The sequence below is a fragment of the Oreochromis aureus genome, linkage group 9, assembly GCF_013358895.1.
Source record: "Oreochromis aureus strain Israel breed Guangdong linkage group 9, ZZ_aureus, whole genome shotgun sequence".
Classification (NCBI taxonomy): Eukaryota; Metazoa; Chordata; class Actinopteri; order Cichliformes; family Cichlidae; genus Oreochromis; species Oreochromis aureus.
Genome location: NC_052950.1, coordinates 17,802,007 through 17,826,905, shown reverse-complemented (window position 1 = coordinate 17,826,905; position 24,899 = coordinate 17,802,007). Strand labels below are relative to the sequence as shown.

Sequence of the window (24,899 nt, the reverse complement as noted above, 5' to 3'; positions counted from 1 at the left end):
GAAAATGCTATGCTGCAAAAAGAAGGGGGGGGAAATAAATAAATAAAAATAGAAAACTGATTAGCCTGTGAACAGCTAAATTAACCTCACACGTCTAAAGTGGTGACATGTCCTCAGCCAACCTCCGCTAGCAGGATTTGCTCTCCATGCATTGAAACGTAAAGAGGAGGAAAATACCAACTCAGGGTAATTATAACACATACAGTGACTTGACATTTAGGGCACAGTGTAGAGAGGGGAGATAGTTGGCCTTATCAGAAGCTATAATGAAAGGTCAATGGCCTCCTCAGTGTTTACCTCCAATCATGTGGTCTGAAGAAGCTTCTTCAGTCTCTATTGAAAGAGCACCGGTGTGGTTAGGAGATACAGCATTTCTGACTGCAGGTGAAACCAAAAATGACACCGGCTCATTCTTTTTCTGGACTCTCTGCGTTTTGACATTTTACTATAAAAAAAGTGATTTCTTTTTTCAATTTCACAGGACTTTATAATAAAATATAGGATGGAATAATATAAAATAGAACTGTCACACTCCCACAAAAGCACCCTCTAAGAAATTAAATGTATATATTGCACTACTCCCATTCATCCTGTGCTGTGCCTACACTCTGCTTATGTGAAAACTGAGCAAAGTGTATTTCTTTCACTCTCTCTCTCTCCCTCCCTGTGCCTTTTTGGTTCAGTCTCCGTCAGTGGAAGGAAAAAGCTGCATTGATAAATAGGTCAGAGAGCTTTTCCACCCCCCAATGGTTTCAGGCCCAGCTTGGCAAATTGAACATAATTAAGGCCCAAGGCAAAGGTTGCACTTTCCTTGAAATAGCGAGAGGAGTGGTGCAGAAGTTAGCTTGCTACAGGAGGAAACACGCCGCCATGCATGTTCAGTACACCATGCCTGGGCACCGAGGATCCACAGAGCTGCAGCCGTAAGCAGGAGGAAGAGGAGGGGTTGGAGAGAGAGAGGATGGCAGCCATTACAGAGCCAGGAAAACTCTCCTCACATGTCTCTCTCTAGCACACATGCAGCTTTTGATGCTTCTTTATTTCTTTCACATTGATAAACAAACATTGGAGGAATATTAGGCGGTTTTGTTCTCTTGCAAAGAGTTAGATAAATAGATTGATGCTCTCTAAGGTACAATAAAGGGCTTTGGATCACCTCTAAAGCTCACAAATATATGTTATATGTTTTAAATAATTTTTTTAAAAAAAAGCAAAGATATAGAACCAAGAAGGTATTTTTTAAACTAGATTTTGTTTTAGACTCATTAATGTAGTATTTATTGAAGTAGAAGCTGGATCTTTGCCTGTAGACTTTACATATGTCAGGTTATCCGAGTGTGACAGAGCATAGCTCTCAGAAAAAAGAGAAACAGCACACTGACACACTCACAGTATCACTACACCTGTTCCCTTTCCTCATCTTTTCTTGCAGCTATGATTTACTGATTGGTTTGAAAAACAAAACATTCACTGATTATATAATTAATGTGAGGGCTTCTGCATCCAGTCCCCTGTGTATTCCTCACTGGTTGCTGGGTGGTTACTGGCTCTCACCAGGTAAAATTGGACGCAAAAATGGTGTTACGGCTCTTTATGATAGCTTTGGTCACTAATTAGTGACTGTGACTCACTAACTAACCCCAGATCTGTGATGAAACTTGAAAAACAAACCGAAAACAGAGATTTTTTGCCTTCAAAGTAAAAAATTTTGTTGTTTCATCCTGAGACCAACGTGTTGTAAAAGTGCAACTTTTACTTTGAAGGGAAACCGTCGCCAGTTCTGGTAGTTGGTGAGAGTCTGGAAATAAGCCTGCATCCATGCAAAGTAATGGCAACTGTGCCAACCTACAGAGGGTCACTTTTGCACTGACTGGACTCTTGGCCTGTGTGACCTTAAAGACACAATTAGGCCACAATCTCCCAGAAACAATCTAAAACAAAAGGAAAGTTCAATCAATCAATCAAGGCTTCAAAATAGAGATGGTGGAGATGGCCATCATTTATCTACAGTTTATGGAAATGTGTTTCCTCAGCTGACCTTTGAGGGAAGCTATTAGTATAACTGACTAATGATAATGTTCATTAATCTCAGAATTCTGACTTTTTCTCCAAAATCTGGAACAACAAAAAAAGAGAAAATCCTAAAAACCTTGTTTTTTTGTTTTGCTTTGGGGTTTTTTCAGTGGCCCTAATCCTCTTCCAGCTCATGTACATCTATTCCTGGAATATTTATTGGGTTTACTCTGTGACTTCCAGGAGAAATGGTTCATCGCAAAAAATATTTATTTGTCTTTTTTTAAAAAATATTGATTAATCTTAATCTCAAAAATTCAAAATCAAAATGTTAATTAATACCTTTTTCAAATTTTGGACAGTGCTTTGGAAAGGACTTTTCACACAACAAGCCACATTCACAGGCATACAGGATTTTAAATCCTTCCTAATCACACACACACTAATAGGTGCAACAGAAACTGGTACTTAAAGAGCACTTTTGTTTGAGCCTTCGAGGTTACTACAAGCCACACTCGCCTTTTTCTATGACTAATCGTGTTTAACCCAACACTCGCAGATACATTGGGGTAACTTTCAGTGTCTCACCTCCTGCCCAAGAATACTTAGATTGGTTCCCCGAGTCTGCATGTCAGACCCCCCAAAAGACCAAAATTAACCCTCCTTCGAGCCGGATTCGAACCAGCGACCTAAGGATTTCTAGGAACCCACTACAGTCCTCCGCTCTACCAACTGAGCTATCGAAGGGGACGATGGGCTGTTAGGCGTCTCTCACTCAGGAATACAACATGCAGGCCAGAGGAATTTCCATCCTTTATGATAAGTTAAGCTATGTTAGCTTAGCACAAAGGCTGGAAATTCCTGAATTGAGCTGAACAATGTTAGCTTAGCTTAGCTAAGTTTGTTTACTGCACATGCAGGTGAGTGGTGTTATTCTTCTTCACCATTGTTACTATACAGACAGTTGGAACTTTTATAAAGGATGATTTTTTCCTGCCCCGCTTAGTGTGGGCTTAGTGTGCCATTATAATTCCCCACTCTTCACAGTGGTAGCCTGAACAGTCTGGGATGCCGTTAGTGAGCTTGGATGCCAGGCTCCATTAGTGTCCCAGCATCCTCTGCTCCGAGGGCTTCGCCTCAGCAGGGAAGACACAGCAGAGCAGAACCACACAGGGACTGCACAGGTTAAAGATGAAGAGATCCAGGTCTGGGTGGAGGTCTGGTAAGGAAGGGCAGCTGTGTTAACTATCCCACTACATTGTCAGGCTGTACTGGTGAAAGCCAAATACAGCAGGTTGGCAGTGTATTAGGGATCATGCTCTTTACACCACAAAACCATAGCTATTAATGAGACCTCATGGAGAGCAAGGACTGTATGTGGCAGTATTTTTCCACCAAGGAGGGAGCTGAGGTGGAGGAATATTTTTAGTGCTGTTCGTCTGTCGGTAAGATTCCTCAAAAACTTCCAGTCTAAAATTCATAAAACTTGGTGAATAGGAAGACCAGAGAGGAAAGAGTACATCCAATCTGGGTGCAGATCCCAATCACTTTCTTTAGCGCAACATCATTTATAACAACACGACGGCATTTGAGGAGCTACACCCATGAAATCAGCAGTTACAAGATGAAATACATTTTTATGGAAAAAATTAACCAGTAGTATGAAAGGAAACATGTTTGACATGCACAGCATTTGACAGTGCACACAACAAATGATGCAAAAGTGGGGAAGATTGTAGCAATTCAAGTAAAAGGCTATAATTTAAGGCTAAAAGCTGCTGTAATGTGCATCAGCAAAACGCTAACACTGAATATTAGAAGATGATTGAACAGGCTTTTCTTTTCCACAACTGATGTTTGCAGGAGAGGGAGTTTTAACTAATAAAACTCCACCATGGCTTTTATTGTGTGCAGTCATTGTCAAAAATAATTACATAAAAATTTAAAAAGATCTTGTGGCTTAAGCTGATGGTTTTGACTTGATTTAAATTATTCACACTTAGCATTTTCCTAAAGAGCACCATGAGCGACGCTAGTAACCGCAACTGAATGTTGCTTTTTCCAGGCAGAATTTGTACTTTGCCTATTGCACCTATTGCAAAAATGTTGTTTAAAAAAAAATATATTAACATAAATTTTTTTAGATATCAGATTTTAACGCTTCGGGAAATACACCTGCCTATTTCTGAAATTGATGTGCAGCAGCATCACACCAGGCCTCCTCTGCCTTCCATCCCCCACCACAGACACCGAGTGCTAGTGGACGCCATATGGCGAAAGATTTACCATGGTGACACAGACACGAGGCTCTAACTCAAACCTCCATCAGAATGTCAAGGAATGTCAGAGAGAAGGAAGGAGATGGAGAAAGGAGGTATAGTAGCACTGTTCCCTCAGCACAATCGATTCAGCTGGCCTGAACAGTCCCAGTCCCTTCAGCCTCATAAGACTAATGGCGGAAAATCACAACCTGGGGGGTTTGATCCTCTAAAGGGCCTCTGAGACCTTATTAATATGCAGCTTTATTTATTTATTTGATTTTTTTTCTTTTTGAGGAACAGACATCCTCTGCAATGTTTGTCTCGTACACTCATTTTTACACGTATAAACAAAAACATTTGAAGCATGTGGATAAAGTATCAGCCGCTCGCTGAGCACAGCGCGGGAAGGCACAAAGACACGCGTGCACACGCTGCAGCCACGCACGCACGCCGCGAATCCCTCGTAAAGGAAGCAGAAGCCATAAAAATATTCAGCTGATTGCTCCCTGACTACGCAGTCAAAGTAAGAAAACCCGACAGGTACTATCTCCCCGCTCTGCGTGGTACATCTGAATGTGCTGTGCAGGCATTTTCGCCATCTCGGTTCTCTAGGTACGGCTTCCCCTCCCCCCGCCATCTCCATCATACTGTATCCTCATGCACACAGCAGGCTCCCCTCCCCCAGCCCGCCTTCACCATCCCCTGGGAAGATGGAGCAACCAGAGAGAAATTAATTGAAATCTAAACCGCGATGCAGGATTAACTAAGTAGGTGAATTCTAGTTGTCACATAATCAGGGCTAGTGTACTGTTTGACTTTCATCAAATGGGGCTGACTGAAACAACGACCGGGGATAATGACAGGGAAAAAGGAGCCAGCTGCTGTGCCCCCCTCCCCCTCTTTCTCTCTCTCTCCATCCCATCCCTTCCCCCCTCTCCTCAGCATCTCTCCCTCCTGCCTCCTACCCTCAGATGTAAATTTGGGTCCTTCCTATGGCTGACGAGATGTTGGTGTATGGAGGCGATCCCAGCAGGGGCAAAACTGCAAAATTCTGCTATCACATACTCTGACCTCCCTGCCTTCCACATACACAGATCTGATATGGAGACAGATAAGCAGCATTAACAAACAGCTGCAGGATCTTCATCTGTCTTTATCATGACTGTGTGCCACTAGTGAAAGAAATACTTTATCACATACAAGCGAGTGTACTATGTCGTGCACGCTGGCAACGATCTGACTAAGGAGCTCGAATTATCGCACACTTACAAAAAAAGACAAATCACGTCGATATCGTCTTCCGTAAGCAGCTATGTGTCATTATACATATCATGTAAAGCAACTGTGGTATTTGCTGTACCAGCACTTGAAAAATGCACTCTGTCATTTCCACCCAACTACTGTAAACGCACCGTGGTATTTGGCTTTCTTCTGAGACAACAGAGGATGAAATGTTAAAGTAAAGTGGGTCAAACAGCACGCAGCTCTGATGAAGCATGACTTACTGCAAAAAAATGAGAGCATGTCAAAAGATTTCTATTTCCCTTTGAAGAGTGGTGTAGATAGGGCAACGCGATGCGCTGTGAAGAAAAGGCACTTGATCTATTTTGAATGCTGAAAATGTCCTCAGTTCAATCTTACATGGTGTTTTTTTTTGATCAGACGCTGATGCAAAATACAAATAAACTATGTATCTTGTTTAGCGTATAGCGCCAACATGCAGGGAAAACCATCAAGAAAAGTTGCCTTTCGGAGAATATTTATGTTGCAGATCATTTAAACTGCTTAAATTACACTTTTAATAATATGAATACTGCATTTGCCTTTTATTTAGCAATACCTGTACTAATCAAATGGAGTAAAGAGGCAACATTTTGGTGTTAGAATTGGCGCAGCTCTGCTGCTGCTGCTTCCAGCAATAAAATAATTTCTTTAGAATTTCACGCTGTTTAAAAATCAATATTGTAGCAAGTTGTCCGTGAATGTTTCTGTGTGTATATCTATGGTGTGGATAGCAGTGGGTGTGGGCAGTACAGCAGAGCAAGCTGCCAGCTACCCAGTTGATAATATAGCTTGGGCTTATGCCCAGCAAGGTTGACCTCAGTCTGTTGGCTTGCGATGTCATTTACCACCTGCCACACATACACACACATACACACACACATTATCACTTTCACTGCCTCGGTTCAACCTCTACACATCTTTGTTTCTCTACAAACACACAGAAATATACAGGTCTGTCCTCTACATGCAGCTACAGGCAGCCGTGTGATGGACTAAAGTGTGCTCAACAAGTGTCAGCGTGAATATGTGAAGGTTCAAGAAAACGATCAACAAAAAAAAGAGAGGATGCAATGAAGTTCATCTTGTGAGAGGTTTGTAGTTTCCAAGAGCAAAGGCCACAGATACTAAAGAAAAAAGCGAGAGTGAGAGAGAGAATACAACACGCACCAAAGCAGACACGTACCCGAGCTTGTGCACAAATTCAGACACTTCGACAGAGATGTGTGTCGCAGGCGTGCAGAGCAGCATACCTGGACAGATGGCAGGCAGTCATCCCGATGCACCTGCCATCAGCGTGCTGCCCGAGAGGCAGAACAGAACAGAAACTGTTTCATCTCTCTCTCTCTCTCTCTCTCACACACACACACACACACGGTTGGATCTGTTTCTTCGATAAAGGCACGCCGCATGGATGCTGATGTGAGTATGGCTGTGCACCGTCGGCTGTTTTAAGTCATTTAACAAATAGGAGAGCAGAAGTTCTTATAAGCATCTGAACTAGCTGCACTAGCTTTAACAGTAATACAATATTTAAAATATATTAATATATAAAAACATACACTTGACTACAAGCAAGATTAATTCCCACAATATCACCTGTAATATTTCATTTAGCATCACTGATTAATCACAGAGCAAATTCAGGGAGCACACAGTTTGGTTTATTAGTACGAGCTTGAACTTTGACACCTGGATTAATTTCATCCGATCTAATTAAGATCGATTTTTGTTCAGTCAAATGTTTTACTGTGGGACAGAGAAGAGGCTGCGGCTATCGCACGATTGCTGCAGTGTGCATCTCTGCCCGGCGAAAACCTGCGAGCGACTCTGATGCTCTCCATTACAGAGAGGAGCGATGGATGGAGAGGCTAACAGACTACCAAAACCCACTGCTCCAGCCTAAATCACATTTCAAAGCATAGAGGAGTCTATTATAGGAAATTAGAAGGGCCTTGGATCTCAACAAGTCTATCCTTCAATTTTATTGAGTCTTCTCAGTAGCCCTCGGTGTGTTGTGTATACTTGTCAATAGCAATTCATCTACATGTGTTGTGTTGACAAACAGTGCCAAGCGTGTTTCTGCAGCTCAAAAGAGTGCATGTGTGTGAATGCACGCGCACACACTGGTATCCTTAACCCCGCCTTTAGTAGCAGGAGAAATAAATGCATGAGGTAACAGTTTGAGGTCCAGGGTGATGTTCAGAGAATCTCATATTCAGTGGATTTTACTAAAATCCAAACACAAACTGAAACTAGTCACCGCCCACATGGAAAAGGAATAGAAAATTTTGACATTCCTTCCAATAATTTTTGTTTACAACTTTTATACATCTCCCAAGATGTATATGCCTCATATTTGGATAAAAAATGCCCCGTTTACATTTTTCTTAAACAGTATAACTACACAAACTCAGTATGAATCGAGTTGTACTGAAAAAATGTGAAAGGGGCCTCTTATATAAGCAAATCACAGTATGAGATATCTACAAGTCTTGACATGCTACATATATAAAACAGGCATTTATGTCTACATTTGCAAGTTTTTGTCTACTTCCTTCTATTTTGGAGGAGCAAAGTTAAAAATATAGTAAAATAAAGCTGAAGCTTCTAAGCACTAGTAGGAAGTATGAGTCTCTGCTATCTAGGGATTGGTGCTATTAATGAATTAAACAATGAAACTTTGTTGTCCTTGCTATTCTACACCATAAATACTAGTCAGTTAAATACTATACCATTATTAATACTTTTTATAATATTATTAATATTAATATTAATATTATTATTAACACTATTTAACTGGTGGGTCTAAGATGAAACACAACTGCCTGCCACTGGTTTGCAGCCCTGGTAAACAGGGACCTTCTCTTTCAGTGCCAGCACGCTGGGAAGTGGGACAGATGACATCAGCATTTTGATCTAGAAAATAAAAATGAATAGTTGTATTTAAGCCTTGTTGTAATAAAAGGACACATAACTCAGCTGGAGCCTTGCATTAGCACACTGATCGGCGTCACTACGAATCTTTAGGACAAAAAGGCTGCTGGTGGTAGCGCCGCTTGTCATACTCAACAAAAGTATTAGTGTCATTACTGACCACACATTGGCGAATCATGATGAGTTAATTTTCATATGCTGCTTTTGTCAGAAAAAATTACACAGAGTAATAAATTTACTGGACACTTTAATAAGCACACCTTGTCGTCCGTGTTGACATGACAGCATCACACAGTTGCTGCAGATGTGTCGGTTGCACACCCACGATGTGAATCTCCCGTTTCACCACATCCCAAAGATGCTCTATTGGATTGAGATCTGGTGAGTGCGGAGGCCGTTTGAGAACAGCGAACTCATTGTCATGTTCGAGACACCAGTTTGAGATGATTTGAGTTTTGTGACATGGTGTGTTATCCTGCTGGAAGCAGCCATCAGAAGATGAGTACACTGTGGTCATAAAGGGATGGACTTGGTCAGCAACAATACTCAGATAGACTGCGGTGTTTAAACAATGCTCAGAAAAGAAGAAATGATCCCCCACACCATTACACCACCACAAGTTGTTTACACCAAATTCTGACCTACTATCTGAATGTTGCAGAATCAGTATAGGCATCATTTTTCCACTTTTCTGTTTGCCAATTTTGGTGAGATTGTGTAACCTGTAGCCTCAGCATCCTTTGACAACTGACAGGTGGCACTTGGTGTGGTCTTCTGCTGCTGTAGCCCATCTGTTTTAAGGTTGATGTGTTGTGCATTCACAGATGCTCTTCTGCATATCTTGGTTGTAGCGAGTGGTCATTTGAGTGACTGCTTACAGCCTGGCCATTCTCCTCTGACCTCTGCCATCACAGAGAGCTGATGCTTATTGGATATTTTCTCCTTTTCAGACCATTCTCTGTAAACCGTAGAGACGATTGTGCTGGAAAATCCCAGTAGCCGGCAGTTTCTTAAACTCGCCAACAAGCTCATCTGGCACCAACCGCCATCCTAATATGGTAAGTTAAGTACTTAAAGAGTAACTAATGAGTCAAATTGTTTTCCAGTTGTACTAAGAAAACTCTGCCTTCATCCAGAATGAATGAAGCTTACTGGATGTGTACTTTATTCAATTACTGCTACTTTCATCAAGACAAGTGGTAAAAAAAAGAATCATTTGAATCTTAAATCCAAACTCTGTGTAGTTTAAAAAAAAAAATCATTTTCTCAGCAGTTTATGGCTTTAATGAAAAAATATATAGGTAGGAATATCTTCATGCTGGCAGCTGTAAAAATTCCTAACCATCATCTTCATGTTTCCCCTCCAGCCTTCAGACCCCCTTCTAAATTTCCATCCACCTCCCACCTCCCTCCCATCCACACTCCCGCTGTCTGTCTGCTCCTGCAGAGAGCCACAGCTCACAATCCATGTGCATCATGTCAGATAATTTTGTGGCGGCGAATCAATAATGCAACCGTAAATTTCATTTAAATAAACATTAGTGGCCTACTTAATTAATGAAACCTCGTCTGCAATTTGTCAGTGTCAGGAGTGCTAACCCCTTTGATGTTGGTATGAATATTCTTTTTCAGAAAATGAGGCGCCCGCACGACTAGAGCTTATTGTGGCGTTAGCCTCTTCCTCACCGTCAGCGACGCTGCCTCAATTTGTGCAGGGCTTATCAAGAGTACACAGCATCACCAGATTAAAATCATTTACTGTGCAGAGGAGACAATGGGAGGCTGTAAAATGAGTGTGGGGAAACATCATGAAAAATAGTGGGGGGAATATCTAATGAATCTAATCTACATACAAGCAACTTGATCAAATGCTTGAGCAATTTCAGAGGCCATATATCAAACAGTACATGACATTAACATCGAATCAATATCTAGCAGGTCCACACCCATAAGCCGTAGCGCTGAGCGCTAATAACCGGCAGGGTTATGAGAGATAAATAAAAAGACAACTATAAACAGCCGACTATCGTTTTGTGAGACGAGCATCTGACCTGTCCTTGTCAGTGTGTGGAAAACTGCTTCTCGCGACCCAATTTCATTCAGCTACATAATTCATCGGTGAGCCACATGACTTCTTAACCACTGCAAAAATATTCATCAAAACAAGTTAGCAAATCTATTTCAGCAGACTCGCTTACAATCCCTGGTCCCAACATTACAACTGCTTCATTAGTTGGGAGAACAACTCATAAAGGCTTAGCTGACCTAAATAAGTCAAGTTGATCAGCGCATAGCTCAAGTTGATAAGTTTAAAACATTCAAGATGGCATTAAAGGATTTGACTCATTAGCCATGGAACTAAAATCAGACTGACAGCAGTTCAGCTAATACAGAAAGTGATATAGCAGCAAGAGACTACCTTGACTGTTAAAACGTGTTTGTAAGTCACATTTCACCTGAAACATATCAGTCAAAACACTGTCACTGATCAAGATAAAGAGCTATAAATGGGAAATGTTAGAAAACTCTTTATTCAGGTGTTAAAACAAAGGCACTGACACATTTCTATTCATCCCTTCTTATTCTTTTTCTTTTGTACCGCCCCTCTCGTTGCTGGTGATAAAGCCAAATTGCAATTATTTGGGGGAGACTGGGAATAAAATACAAATGCATACAAAGCTGTGTTGAAATATTCTAGGGCATTTAGAAGTATAGGTTCCCTATCACCACAAAGAAAGACTGACTCAGATGCAACTATAAAGAGAAGCGTCGTGGATAAACGCATAAACGTTTTCTGTAGCGCTTTGCAAGTCGACTCCAGCAGTTCATTCATTCTTCAACAAAAACCAGGTTACAGTGCAGAGCCAAAAATCTGATTAAAGCTCAAGGTATGAACGAGACAGAATATAGAAACTGGAAATCACACCCCCGACCAACCTTTATTTGGGACACCTGAAATAGGCCAGCGGCTGGTTTCCTCCTATCAGAGGAGCCCTGGGAAACCTGAGAGAGAGACTGGAGGGAAAAGAAGAGAGTGAGGAGGTGGAAGGATGACTGTGGCGGCGGTGGGGGTGGTGGGGGGATTCAGCGGGGCCTTAAGTGTGCTATCATAGGCGTCTCTTGTGCCTGCCTGCTTTATTTGCAGTAGTCAGGTTAATGAGTCCACCAGCCCACTTGATGTTGAGAGGCCTGCCACAAAGAGCTGCCTCATTAGAGCTAGCCTGGCACGCTGCTCTGAGACAAAGGGACATTCACGCTGCTGAATGCCTTTACGCTCCTCAATGCTGCCAGCCTGTGAGAGCCAACACCATGGCATAGCCCCCTGCACACGTCCTGGCGCCTGGCCAGCCACGCCACGACCCCAAGTTTGGCTGGACTCGCAGGCTGTGGCGGTGCTAGTAAGCGGCAGGGTGTACTAAGATCAGCTGTAGCGTGCTGTGGGTTAGTAATGTAAAAGCCATGATGTAGGAAGCTGGGAGACCAGCTGCAGTATTGAAGATTCTGATTGGTTCCCCTGACTACCCTCTTCCCCTGCTTTCTTCCTTGCTTTATCTTTGTATTTGCACCAGGCGTCGCCTCAACATTCATCTCTTTCTGTGCAGGCAACTCTTAGCTGACAAGGTCTAAAATACATATGCAAATTAACTTTAAAAAAAAATGATTTGCTGCCAAAATATATCTAATTATATGACATAACGAATGAAGTACTGTCAGCGAGCGTGATTCCTGCCTGTGATAACAGTTACTTTATCAGCTGAGGTGCTGGAGGTATTTAAAAGTCACCGCTCTGTGTAATTTCATGCTTGGCAACTAGAGGCTGCAATATCTGTATCTACAGGAAAACCAGCCTCCCACCTAACCTGAAGTCTATAGAGAACTTTTAGGTTTTAGAGGCAAACTCAAACTTTTGTTTGTGACAACAATAACTCTAATATCTTAGATAGCATGTATATTTCAGATCTTACATTTAATACTGTTGGAAGTGGATAAGTGGACTTTGATATTTTGGTATAAAGCATCACTTTTTAACCCCTGTCACTGTAATATAGTCAACGCAGAGCACGGGATTAGACTTTAAACCCGCCGTATTCCATGTTAGATGCACTGGCTGTGATCCAGTTCACCGCTTCAGCACAAAAAAAGGAAACGAAAAGGAAAAAAAAATCTCTTAAGGCTCGGGGTCAGGAGTTAAATATTTTCTGCATAGGCAATCCGCTCTTTCCACCACACTATTTATAGCGCAGGCAGAAACAGCTGAGCTGACTGCAGTGATGTCACTTGCGCTGATGGAATGCTTTGTTCCACAGCGTGTGCGCATACCACCTGGGTCTGTGCGAGCTGCGAGGGAAGCTCGATGCAGGAGCCAAGATGGCTGACAGTTGCCCCATTTTTTTCCAAGTGTTAAAAAGAAATGAAAGAAGAAAAAAAATGTCACTATCTTCTTAACCCAGACTGTCCACAGCCTCCAAATATAACCTCATAAAAGCATTAGGTCCTCTGACACGGCTCTGTGTGTTAATGTCATAAAAAGATAACAGCGTTTGTGGCTGCCGTTTAGCGCTCATGCCAAAGTAGGGTAACATCAGAGTAAGCTCTCTCTCTCTCTCTCTCTCTCTCACACACACACACACACACACACACACTGCGGCTGAAGAGGAGAAAATAACACGTCGCCATCTTAAGCGTTTAACTCTTTGTCGTTCTGTGCATGGCGTGCATACGGCTGAGGTGTTCAAGAAGCACTATACCCATATATATATTTTTAGTACGCCTTTGGGCTTCTTTCAGTGTCCCTAAAAGAGCATGGTTGCCTGGCAACCGTTATTGTTGCCATGGAGATTCATGTGTTGGCAGCTGCTGCAATCAGCATTAACTCAAGGCACATATTCTCATTCCGATAGTCAGGCGATGGGAAGGCAACTAGGACACACAGTCAGAGAGGGATAGTAATCACTGTGAAACATATGCTCATCCATTACTCGCTGCATTAATACAATTATATCAAAAAGAAATTTATGGCTGTGCTTTGGTGCAATGATCGCATTTCAGACAGAGGCATAAAATTCCACCTCATAACGGATCCCCACTTTTATTTAATAAATGGCACCAGGCTGTAACACAACGGAAAACAATGCCATTTCTCCTCTGACATAAGAAGCAAATCTGTTCAAAACGTCCCTGCTCAGAGTCACATCTGTTTCCATTTGTCTTTTAAAGCAGCAAGGTAAAAAGAAAGAAAGAAAAAGAAACAACAAAAAACCTCAATGTATGTGAAAATCTGTACACGATATAACCGGATTAAACGAGACAATGACATCCCGGCTGAGAGATGTGAAAAATAGATCTCGCGAATGGCACATTTGACAATACTGTTCGCACATTAAATAATTTCACACAGACCCTTATTGCACAGTAAAGTGTATAGCATTTGAGAGACAGTGAGGCTTACGTTTAGTGATAAATTTCAGACTAAACTCAATATTTTCAGCAGCTCTCTGCCAGCTGCTGCTGTTTCATTTCGACCTGTTGGGGGATAAGTGATATTTACCTCTTTCCATTCTTCATATGGGGATGCATCCATGCCCGCTGGAACAATTGCAGCCCTGTTGTGAGCAGAAACACACGCAAGATCATAATAGTAGTTATTTCCTCTCTTTTTTTTCCCCTTTTCCATGCTCCCAGCTCACTCTGTCACTTTGCTGTTGACATCACAGAGTTATGTAGGGATAAAGAGGCAGAGAAAAACAATAACAGACCCATTGACCCCTATTTCACAAACCTTGGGGGTATGGGAGAAATCCACTTACAAGGCTGGAACAGACCTGCTGATTGGGCCTCAATAGGCTTTCTATTAGGGAGCAGCAGAAGTGCAGCAGAAGGTCCTGACTACTGCCATTTCTGAGTGAGGATGCTTCTGTGATGGTGCAGATTTACATCTAACCTCCTGTACGCCTCGGGTTTGAAGCAGACACCGAACTGTATCTGGAATCAGAGGGAAAACTGGATAAGTGTGCGGCGCAGTTACACAGCTATACATTATTCCACACTGTACCTTATAAAATCAGCGATCTGATCATATCACTCCCGCTGCATCTGTTTTTAAAGAAAAAAATAAATAACTGCGACCGAGCAAAGCGAAGCAGCGGCAGCACTGGAATACAAGTTATTAGAGCAAAATGATTTCCAGAAGGATGAGCACGTGTGTCCAAAATAAATGAATTCATTTGTTTAATTCAATTACTGTTTTATGTTCAAGGTGGGCAATGCAGATGAGGCAATCCACTGCACTTTAAGGCTAAAGATGCAAATCTTTCCGAAACAAATCAAGATTAAGCCGCTCGTTTTACATTTGTTAAAAAGAAGAAGAAGGAGAAGAAGAAGAAAAAAAGCCTGGGGTTTTCCTTTCAGCAGAGCAACCCTCAGACTATCGACTTCACTAAAAAGAAAACCTTAGGTTAATGGTTCTGTAAATTTCCCCTCTCTAACAGCTTTAATTGCACTACACAAGAGAAACATGGCTTTGGGAGTCAGACGCGATGATCTCCTGCCATAAGCATTAGAATGGAGGCTCACCTTGCTTTCTCTGGATGCTGTTGGTTGACATTTAACATCACAGAGAGAGGGGAGGTGCAGAGCCAGGTGCCCTACATGCACATTTGACCCCCTGCTAATGTCATAGGGGGAAGGTCCCACACACCCTTTCTTCGCTCATACAAAACACTACTAGGCTGCAGAGTACTATCTCAGTAATTACAGATAGACTTTAGTTACCTCTTAATAGTTACATGTATATAGCATAATCCTGCAACGCAACGTTTCCACTGCATGAAATAAAAAGCTCAGTGTTTTACTGAATTATAAGGAGCATATCAGTGTCTGCTGCTAGAAAGTGCAACGCTTCCTTATATTTGCACATTTAACAATGTGCAAATATAAGAGCATATTAGGTAATCATTAGGAAATCAATCTCTCTCTTTTCTTTTTTTTTAACTAAGGCAAAAACACAATTCTCTGCAGCACGAGGAAAGATGCAGCACACTTTGGAGGGCACAACAAACACAGCCAGCAGGCCTGTAACCCAGTGCAGATGACCTGGTTCTGCTTGCACGCAACCATGAAATAACAACTGCTGTTTAGAGTTTGATGTTAGCTTGGGGAGCGTACTGTCCCTGCTCAAGCTAAGCAGGCAAACCTTACCGTCAGGATTTGCTTGGAAAAAAAAATTGCAATCAGGTCGTGTCCTGAAACAAAGCAGGCGCTACATCCACTGGGTTATTCTCTAATTCTGGAGTCTGCTCATTGCAGGTCAGGACTGGTGGCACATATAATGCTGTAACCCATATAGTCTTTTTTTATTTATTTATTTTTAAACACACTGAATGTTGAAGACTGAACACGTGGAGATGTCAGAAAATAAGCATCTGTGATGAAAAAGCACAATACAAAAATATGTGGAGCTTACTAAAATGTAATAGTTAACTATTTTGTTAGTAACAACCTACTAATGACATCTGTGAGGACTCAGAACAGCCACATATATGCATTTTATAATATCAATGTTTTTATATAGGTTGTAGAAACAAACACATGGTGAAATGTGTGTGTTTGTGCACTTTTTTAAGCCACTTACAAAAGGACGATCTGAATAATTTGAATACTGTGTATTTATTATTTTTTAATAAACATTTTTTAAAGAATAAACATATTCCAAAGGCAATAATAAATCCACACAGCGGTTTGCATCTTTATAGTGATCCCGTGGATGATTTCTGAATGTAAAGTAACTGCAAGAAATTGTCACTACCCAAGGCGCACAATGTCTCACTACCACTGCTAAATATTCTCCATATTTCCACTCACATTGTGTAAATGCACAGTATGCCCCCTCTTTCTTATGTGGTACTGCAGGTATGTTTACCTGCCTGTGTTGCTGATGTACCATCACAGATGGGGCATCTTTTAATTTAAGCCAGAAAACCAAAATAAATACTTCTTTTTCTCCCCGCTTCCTCACAAGATCATTGAGGACAGCGGTGATTGCTCCTAACTTGATTTAATATCAATTTTGAGAAATTACAAAAGCCATTTGGAAATACATCAGAATCTGTTAAGTGAATGATACTGCCACACATTTTAACACATAAAAATATGCAACAAATTTGAACTTGGGTTTAAAAATAACGTGGCATTGATCAGTAAAATCAAAGCATGGATAATAATATCCCCACAAAAATATATATATAAAAAATATTAATTACAGTTTAACTATTGTGTTATAACATTTTTTACTAGAACTAATATGCTAAAAAAATAAGACAAAAAATTATAAGCATATTAAACCAACTCTGCATAGATTTTATGGAGTAAACTGTAGCACAAAATGAGTCCCACCGTGCAGGCTGTGTGATGTTGGGGTAAGGCCTGATGCATGATGCAAAAAATAAAAAATTAAAAGGGAGGGGGGACCGATAGAAAGGCAACGGTTACCAAGGCATCTCAGTTTGGTTAAAACTGATGCAACTACAACGTTTACTGCTGCAGAGCACATAGCTCACAGCGACCCTGCACACACTTTCCTACAGACAGCACGTTCGCGTTTCGACCTGACTTCCAATTCGTTTCACTGACTGCCAAAAATAAAAGACCAACAACACCGACGCTTATTTGGGAGCTTTTAATGCTCACGCGTGCCACGCAGGTTTGAAATGAAATTAATATCTTGTTGTTTTTTTTTAAATTAGTTAATTAATTAATTTTACTCCATAGGGTCACATAGTTTGATCTCGAGTAAAATGAATGTGGCTGTCAGTATATTCTCACACAGGTACGGTTGATGTGGCCATGCTGCAGAGGGAGGCCTGCTTCAGATTTTTTTTTGTCAGCTTATACAGCAGCCTCGATCGAAGACGCACAGCAGAGACCGCATTTCGATGTCGCCTTACATCTAGTTTTTGTTTTGTTGTTGTTGTTGTTGCACTTGTTCCCGTGCGTGCAGAACGCTGCGCACGTAAAGGGCGTTTCGATGCGGCAGTTTCTCTGTGTTTTGACGTTAAAGAACGGCAGTCACGGCGATTATGCGACTCCCTTACTTCACGCAGATCGGTTTATATTTCTGTTATGCTCTCTTTTGTTCTTCTCGAGTCCAGAACAACGTGTCGGTGTGCGACAGAAATCCCGATCCGGACGTGTTGAACGCAAATCCAGCAGAAGTGCGAAACAAACAGGTTCGGTTCGATACGAAGTCCAAATCCTGCTGGCCGTGAGTTCCCATCCGCCTTCTGCGCGGAGTCCCAACTTCTACCATTACCCACAACTTTTACAAACTTCCACCTCTGTCCAAATGATGGAACTTGCAACTGCAGCCACAAGTTATTTCTTTCTGTTTCCTCCCTACTTCTTTCCCACCCTTGATGCTCCCCCTTCCTCTCAACCCCCTTTTTTTCTCAAAAGAGAGGCCCACCGGCTGCCTCTTGATTAATAAATGTTTAGGCTATGTGTTTTGAAGTGAGGGACAAAAGGGGTTGGCCTGTGACCCCTAGGAGCCCCGACCTTGCGCAGGTTCATTGTGAGGCGCTGGGAAAGGGGCTTTGGGACGGAGACCCCGGGCCACTGACCCACACACATCCCAGAGCCCTGCCATTCATGTGCGCACCGCTGCATGTCGCCCCGCAGCTTCCATTGTTTCAGCGGGAACAATAGCCTTACACCCCCCCACCCCTCCTCCTCCCTCTGCCAGAGAAAAAGCAGCTTTCAAACTTCCCTATATGTCGCCTGATGCAAAGCCCAAACAGAATTTCTCCTCTAACGCTTTAAATGAAGAAGAAAAATGTTGACAAAACGTTAACGCTCTCAGTGGTATGTTCACCCGAGTTGCATCACAACTTGGGTGAACGTTGCATCATTGCACTGACTGGATTCTTGCAGCCGTCAAAGGCCAACACTGTAACAGAGTGAAACAATGAAACGGTAACGGAGGGAAACTGTGAGACAGAGGATGGATGCTCGGAGGAGGATGAGATGACAGAAAGAAAAGAACTCCAAGAAACAGAGCGTGAATAACACCTGTGGGGTGATTTTAACGCTGGAGTCAGATATACGTTAATAAGTTGGAGGCAAAGCGGGCATTATTGCGCCTGGGCCACAGGGTTAGCGAGGTTACTCTAATGACATCATCCGTGGGGCCGTGGTTTCGATTGGATCTTTGCCTGGGAGTCAATCACGGCAGGAAGTGAAGGGGACACAAACGAGCAGTGCAGGACTGCCACTTGCTTCAATCAATTACTGCTCCAATTTTGAATGCACAAGCAAGACTCCCGAAAAGGAAGCTACGCCTTTGCATGTCAGAATTTCCGTGTGGTAAGGGAAGAGGCCGTAAGAAAAGGAAGGAAAGAAAGACAAAAAAGAAAGAAAATGCGTGTAAAGAAAACGCTTAACCTTATTTACAGGCCTTTAACAGCAAAACAAGTTTTATGGGTCTATTTACAGAGACAACAGACCCCCCCTCCCGCCCCCTAAAATATTCCTCATTTAATCTATGCAGAGACAACACACAATTGAACTAACAGCCTATAGAAATTGAGTTGCAAAACCGGCGGCCTGATGCGTGAAACTGAAATGAACCTCTCAAGACAAATGGCGTTAAACATGATTAATTGTGGCCGACAAGAAGGCGACCAGACTACACAGTCCTACCGTCAGGCTTCACCAGATTATAGAGCAGTTATTCCCATGTATAGACCACATAAACTACAACAAGCCAGTGCTGCTAAAATCCCCACTGAGACGCAGTCTGACGTGTATACTAATAATAATGATAATAATAATAATGATAATAATAATAATATTAAGCAAATCAGATAAATGATCGCTTTAAATCACTGGATATATAGAACTTCCAGAACGCGCATATTTGAGTGTCTGCGAGCGAGCGCGCATTTGTATGGATAAACGCGTGTTGTGCGCGGGCATGTGAGAGGAGAGAGAGGGAGAGAGAAAGAGAGAGAGAGGTTTTACTCATTGTAATGCACAGAGCGACCTGCCCTCTTTTTGAAAAAAAAAAAGCGAGAAAGCGCAGCCATGCTTTGCAGAGGCTACAGCGTCGCTCTCATTGGTAGCGTCAGCTTCTCGCCACACGGAGTCTTTGCTCGTTCGCTGCTACACGCCAACAGAAACCGGGAATACACAGCGACTGCCTCCGCGATGCCGAGAGCTGCGGTGAACTAATAACGCTGAGATGAAGTGAAAGAAACAGCAGGGCACGGATAAATACGAGCAGAGCGCACGGTGTGCTTGGGATCCACCATATGGCGTGGACCATTTCCACGGTGAGTATTTTCCGCCGGCGTTTGCTTTATAATCGAGCCTTTGATTAATTATTGATGAGCTGATTTGCGTCTTTCTGCTCCCGCCGTTGGTAACGCGTGCGTTTTAAAAGAATAAAACGGATGGCGATCGTTCTCCGTGCAGATAACGGGTCACTGTGCACGCTGCACTTGCCATTGTTATTGCGGGCTTCAGGGAAAAATCCACTAGTAGTTAAAAAAAAAGGATGAGTAAAGACGTTAGAAAAAGCCGAGCAGGCTTAAAGAGCGGGATTTGTTTTTATGTTTTCATGATCGTTCAGGAGGGGAAAGAGGACGGAGGATATCTGAGCTTCATCGTTTGTTCGTTGCACGGCGCGTGAGGACAATAGGGGTCATTTTCGTCTGGGAGGCGAGAGAGGGAGAGAGAGAGAAAGAGAAAAACTGGTGAAATATGGTGATTTGCTGACAAGTCGCGATGGAGCTCCAAACAGGGGTCGACGCGAGAGTCGGACTGTTTTCAGGGGATGGGGACGTTTCCGTCTAAAATGGCGATTCCCTTTGTTTCTGTATCCCTCTCCTCTGTGTTCCAGCGAGTGGGTGATGCATTGCAATTAGCCTACAATCTACGAGCCTGCGCCTTCTCGTTCCCACTCCACAGTGCTTTTTGTGTGTGTGCGCGCTCTTTAACTGTAAAACAGGAGCCGTAATTATTATTTTTTAAAACGCTGAGCTCAGGAGATCCGTCAAGCTCACAGTTGTGGGCAGGTGTCCGATGCGACGCTTACTCATAAACAGCAGTGACTTGGGTTGAATTTAAGCTGCTTTCGCTCTAGTTTACAAGATATGCAAATCACCGTGTGCTCCGTGAAGTCTCCAACGCTGCAGATTTCACCGGGTTACAGCTGAATTGCACAGATTCTAGGATCTCTGTCAGTTTCCCACTCAGCTGAGGCATTCGACAGGAGAGGAATTCGCATTTATTCACCTCTGAGCCACTTTCTCGTTACACTCAGCGTGCGCGTTATATAATCTCGCCATAGCACGCATAATGCGCCTTACAGTTTACTGAACGTCACTGTTTAAAAATAATAATAATATTTTGAGGGAGTGAAAATCAGCTGCAGCTCATCACCAGAAGCTAAATGCAGCACTTGTCAAACTCACGTCAAGCGGCGCGATCAGAATGACACAAGCATCTCTCCATCATTACTGTGTGCAGAGAGTGCGTGTGCGCATGCCCACGTGAGTGTGGGTCTATGTGTGTGAGTGTAGGTACACGTGTGTTCTCTCTTCTTTTTTTTCCTTTCTTTTTTTTTTTTTTTTGAATAGTGCAATGTTGCATAACCGATCACAGCCAATGCCAGATTTGGGGCTTCACAATTTGCTAGACCATTGTTGGCATTTCCTCTGCCAGCACGCGCACGCGCACACCCGCATGCACGCACCAACGCAAACACGCACGCACCAACCAGCAGCAGAACTATTAACACATGTCGGCGATAAACGTTAATTCTCGGATTGGGAAGTCGTCAATTTCCCTCCTAGTTTCAAGGACACGGGGCAGAGATGAGGAGGACGCTGGGTAATATAGAGGAACATCTGTTTGCCTGGTGACGTCAGCACCCCCCCCCCCCTTTCATCCCAATCCTCTTGTGCTGAAGGCAGATGCCTCATTTGTTTGGCTGGAGCACCATTAATCCCAAAGTCAGAGGAAAAGACCGGACGGAGAGAGATCAGTCCCATTTAGGTGGTGCCCGCGCCGGGCTCAGCTCGGTCTCGATGTCCCGGTGAGTTTGCTACGGATGGACGCGCACGCACAGTGTGCACCAATGCGCTCAGGACACCGGCAGTTTCTCAGGGCTCTTCGGCTGCCCGGTTTGCGATTTGCGGCAATTTTAACCTGTGACCCGCAAAGAGAGGCTGCAGGCGTTTGTGTGTGTATCTATAGATGATATGAGGAGAGCGTTATGAGGCTATAGGAAAATCAATATTTTGCACGCGGACTTTTTTCCTCCTTTTTTGGACGCCGAGTGATGTTTCTGAACAGGTCAATGTGGAATATGAGAATTTGTCATTTGCAATTCAATATGACGCATTTGTGTTTTCTTTTTTCTGTAGGTGCACTATGGGATAATGGAGGATTTTTTTTAATGCCTTCTGCGGTTTTGGACAAAAAGCAGTCGACGGACACGGATCAAGTCATTTTTGGCTGCTAAAGCGGTCTGGGACGTATAATCACTTTGCCTCCAAACTGGCTGTTCTGCGTTAAAGTCCTGTAACTTAACCTCTTTTTTTTCTCCAGCTGAATGTTTTTTCCCCCGCACACACACACTCTAAGGTAGGCCTGTACAATCACCGGGAGAGGATCTGATCTCTTTTGATGCATACGGGATGCTTTGGATTAAAAAAAAAATTCTTTACATTTTTGGCCAAACTTGACATCCCAAAAACATCTTTAGCTACACGTCAGAGGCCTCAGAGGCTGCAGAAATAAAGACTGATTATTATTTGTCGTAACCGGTTTTACGCAAAGGTTTCGCGGTGTCTGCCCTTTTCCCACAGTAGAGTGGATGCAGCTGGTGGACAGACACACACACACACACACACACACACACACACACACACACACACACACACACACACACACACACACACACACACACACACACACACACAGATGAGCGGGTTGTGTCTCTCCGTGTTCACAGCGGACCTTGATTTAATGTCTTACAATTAAGGCACGCGGTGAATGCCAAGAGATGATCTTCCTATATTCTCCGATCTGCACACCCCAAAAATGAAAAGTTTAAAGTTGCAGATTTATTTATTTTTTTAAGAAAAAAAAAAGATAGACTATAATGTTATTAAAACTATACTGGTGGCGTTCTCACACTGAACTCTTGCTCTTGTGTTTCAAACTGTAAGCCGTCATTCGTGTGCTGTCTCTTTCCCTCCTGCATTTAACAATAAACTACATACAATATTTGAAAGCTCTTGTTTTGTATGAACATATTTGCTCCAGTGTGTGTGTGTGTGTGTGTGTGTGTGTGTCGGTGGGAGCTGTCCATCCTCACGCAGGCTACCCGGAGCGCTGTCCACCCTCTGTGGTGCTGAAATCTGCGCGCCACCGATCAGCCTTTTGTTTCACTTTCCTGCCGGTGGAAAAGCGGAAATGGCTCAACTCCTGCTCTGTAGTGCAGGAATGCAGTACGGACTCCTCGATGTAGAAACGCAAGCAAGTGTGTTAGAAGAAATTTCGACATTCTTGCATTTTGCAGGCACCCCAAATATTCTTTATGTACATATATTTATGTATTAATTTATTCTAAGTGTGGAAATTCGTGAAAATCTGCAAATGGGGTGACGGCTGGCATTACCGTTGAGCTCATTCGGTTCTAAAAATAGCATAAAAACATCCCCACACATTTTTACTTCAAATCATCGTCGCACGAATTTATCAGCGACCCATTTTTTCCCTTAAAACTTGCTTTGAGGAAAAAAATATTTTATACAAATGACAATTATCACAGTAAAGGGGTTCTAACCCCCCTCCCCCCACAAAAAACCTATAAGGCCTCGCGTGACAAGGATAATAAACCATGATTTATTGGATCTGCATATTAATTTCCATAAGTACGCGTGGTGCCTTTGCGGAATGTAAATGAGGAGGACGACCGTGGAGCGTGTGGCTTAAACACTCGCATGGGCTTTAAACGAATATCAGGTTTTTAAAATGTGGTTCACCAAAATCACTGGCTCAAGCAGATGAATGCAGACCACTAACTGTGAGAGTCTTGTGGCATTTCCGCTGGATGAAATAACATCCTTCGATCTTAGTGTGTCGCCTGGTGGCGTCCGCACGCAATATCAAACCGTAATGGAGACTCTCTCTTCCGGACAGTTAAAGATCGGTGGGGCTTCATTTAGTACGACTCAAGTTATGTTAGAGTATTTATTTATTTATCTGGACGCATTTTTGTTGTTCCTTCAGTTGATTGGCTCCATGTTGCACACACCGACAGAAAATAATCAGATCTTAATTAATGACATGAGTCTGTGCGCTTCATGTAGATAGAAGGATAAGCGGGGCCTGGCTAAAGTGGGGAGGGGAGCGCATAAAAGTCATTTCACCAAATCATCAGTTTATTTCCTTTAAGTCTTCCAGAGAAACATATCTGCATCAGCGTAAGCATAAACCGAATCTCTAAGTACAGTCAACGGACTCCACAGTGCGCATGACCGGTTGCTGTAGTGTTTAAAATCAGCTGAGTGGTTAAGGAGGGGGACTGACAATTTAAGAAGTCAGCTCTAACACCCACCTGCTCGGGTGGTTAATATCATTACAAATGAATCTACAACTCGGTCGCCTCATGAATTAAAAAAAGAGCAGTCTACCTGCCGTGTCATGTATTTGGTACACTGGTGGGTCTCAGTGCAGAGAACCACATTACAAAATTGAAATTTCATATCAGAACTCAGCAGCCCTGGAGTCTGGTTTCTACTGATAACCAAAATCTTCAAAGTTGAATGAAATCCATAAGGCTGCCATAAAGCATGGTCATCATGCTCCTGCTTTGCCTTCAGCTCCTCCTGCACGGGCTGCTCAGGACGTCAGAAGAACTCCGCTGCCCTCTTGTGGCGGAAAGAGTAGCAAAGAGCAAATTCTTCAAGATCCCCTGAAGGCATGTTTATAAACAGGCTCTGCTTTGAGTAATATTTTTTGGGGGATGATATCGTTTTGTTTTTTAAAATTATTTCCATAAAAAGCTCAGCGTGGTTAGAAAGCTTGAAAATGGCACTACGGACTCTTCCATTATTGAAATAATGGAGAAATAGATCAGTGTTGTTTGGCTTGTAACAAACAGGAATTCCAGCAATACAAGGGTAAATTTACAGAAATAAGAACACATTTTTAAAAAGTAAAACACCACAGATTAAAAAAAAGAGTTAAAAAAATAAAAATAAAGATGTCCATGAATGCCTCATCAAGCAAGTTTTGTTATAAAACAAAAAAACAAACAAACAAAAAACTAAGGATTTTTCCTCCATATTTTTATTTGACTTTTGTTAGTTTTTCAAGTTAAAAAAAATCCATCTATCCATC

General features: G+C 42.5%; 1 non-coding gene across 1 annotated transcript; it reads right to left on the bottom strand.

Moving 5' to 3' along the window:
- Window positions 1–2,674: 2,674 nt before the first annotated feature.
- trnay-gua lies at window positions 2,675–2,760 on the bottom strand. Its single transcript is given in 2 exon segments — window positions 2,675–2,710; window positions 2,724–2,760. It is a non-coding gene; the product is annotated as a tRNA-Tyr (tRNA).
- Window positions 2,761–24,899: the final 22,139 nt, after the last annotated feature.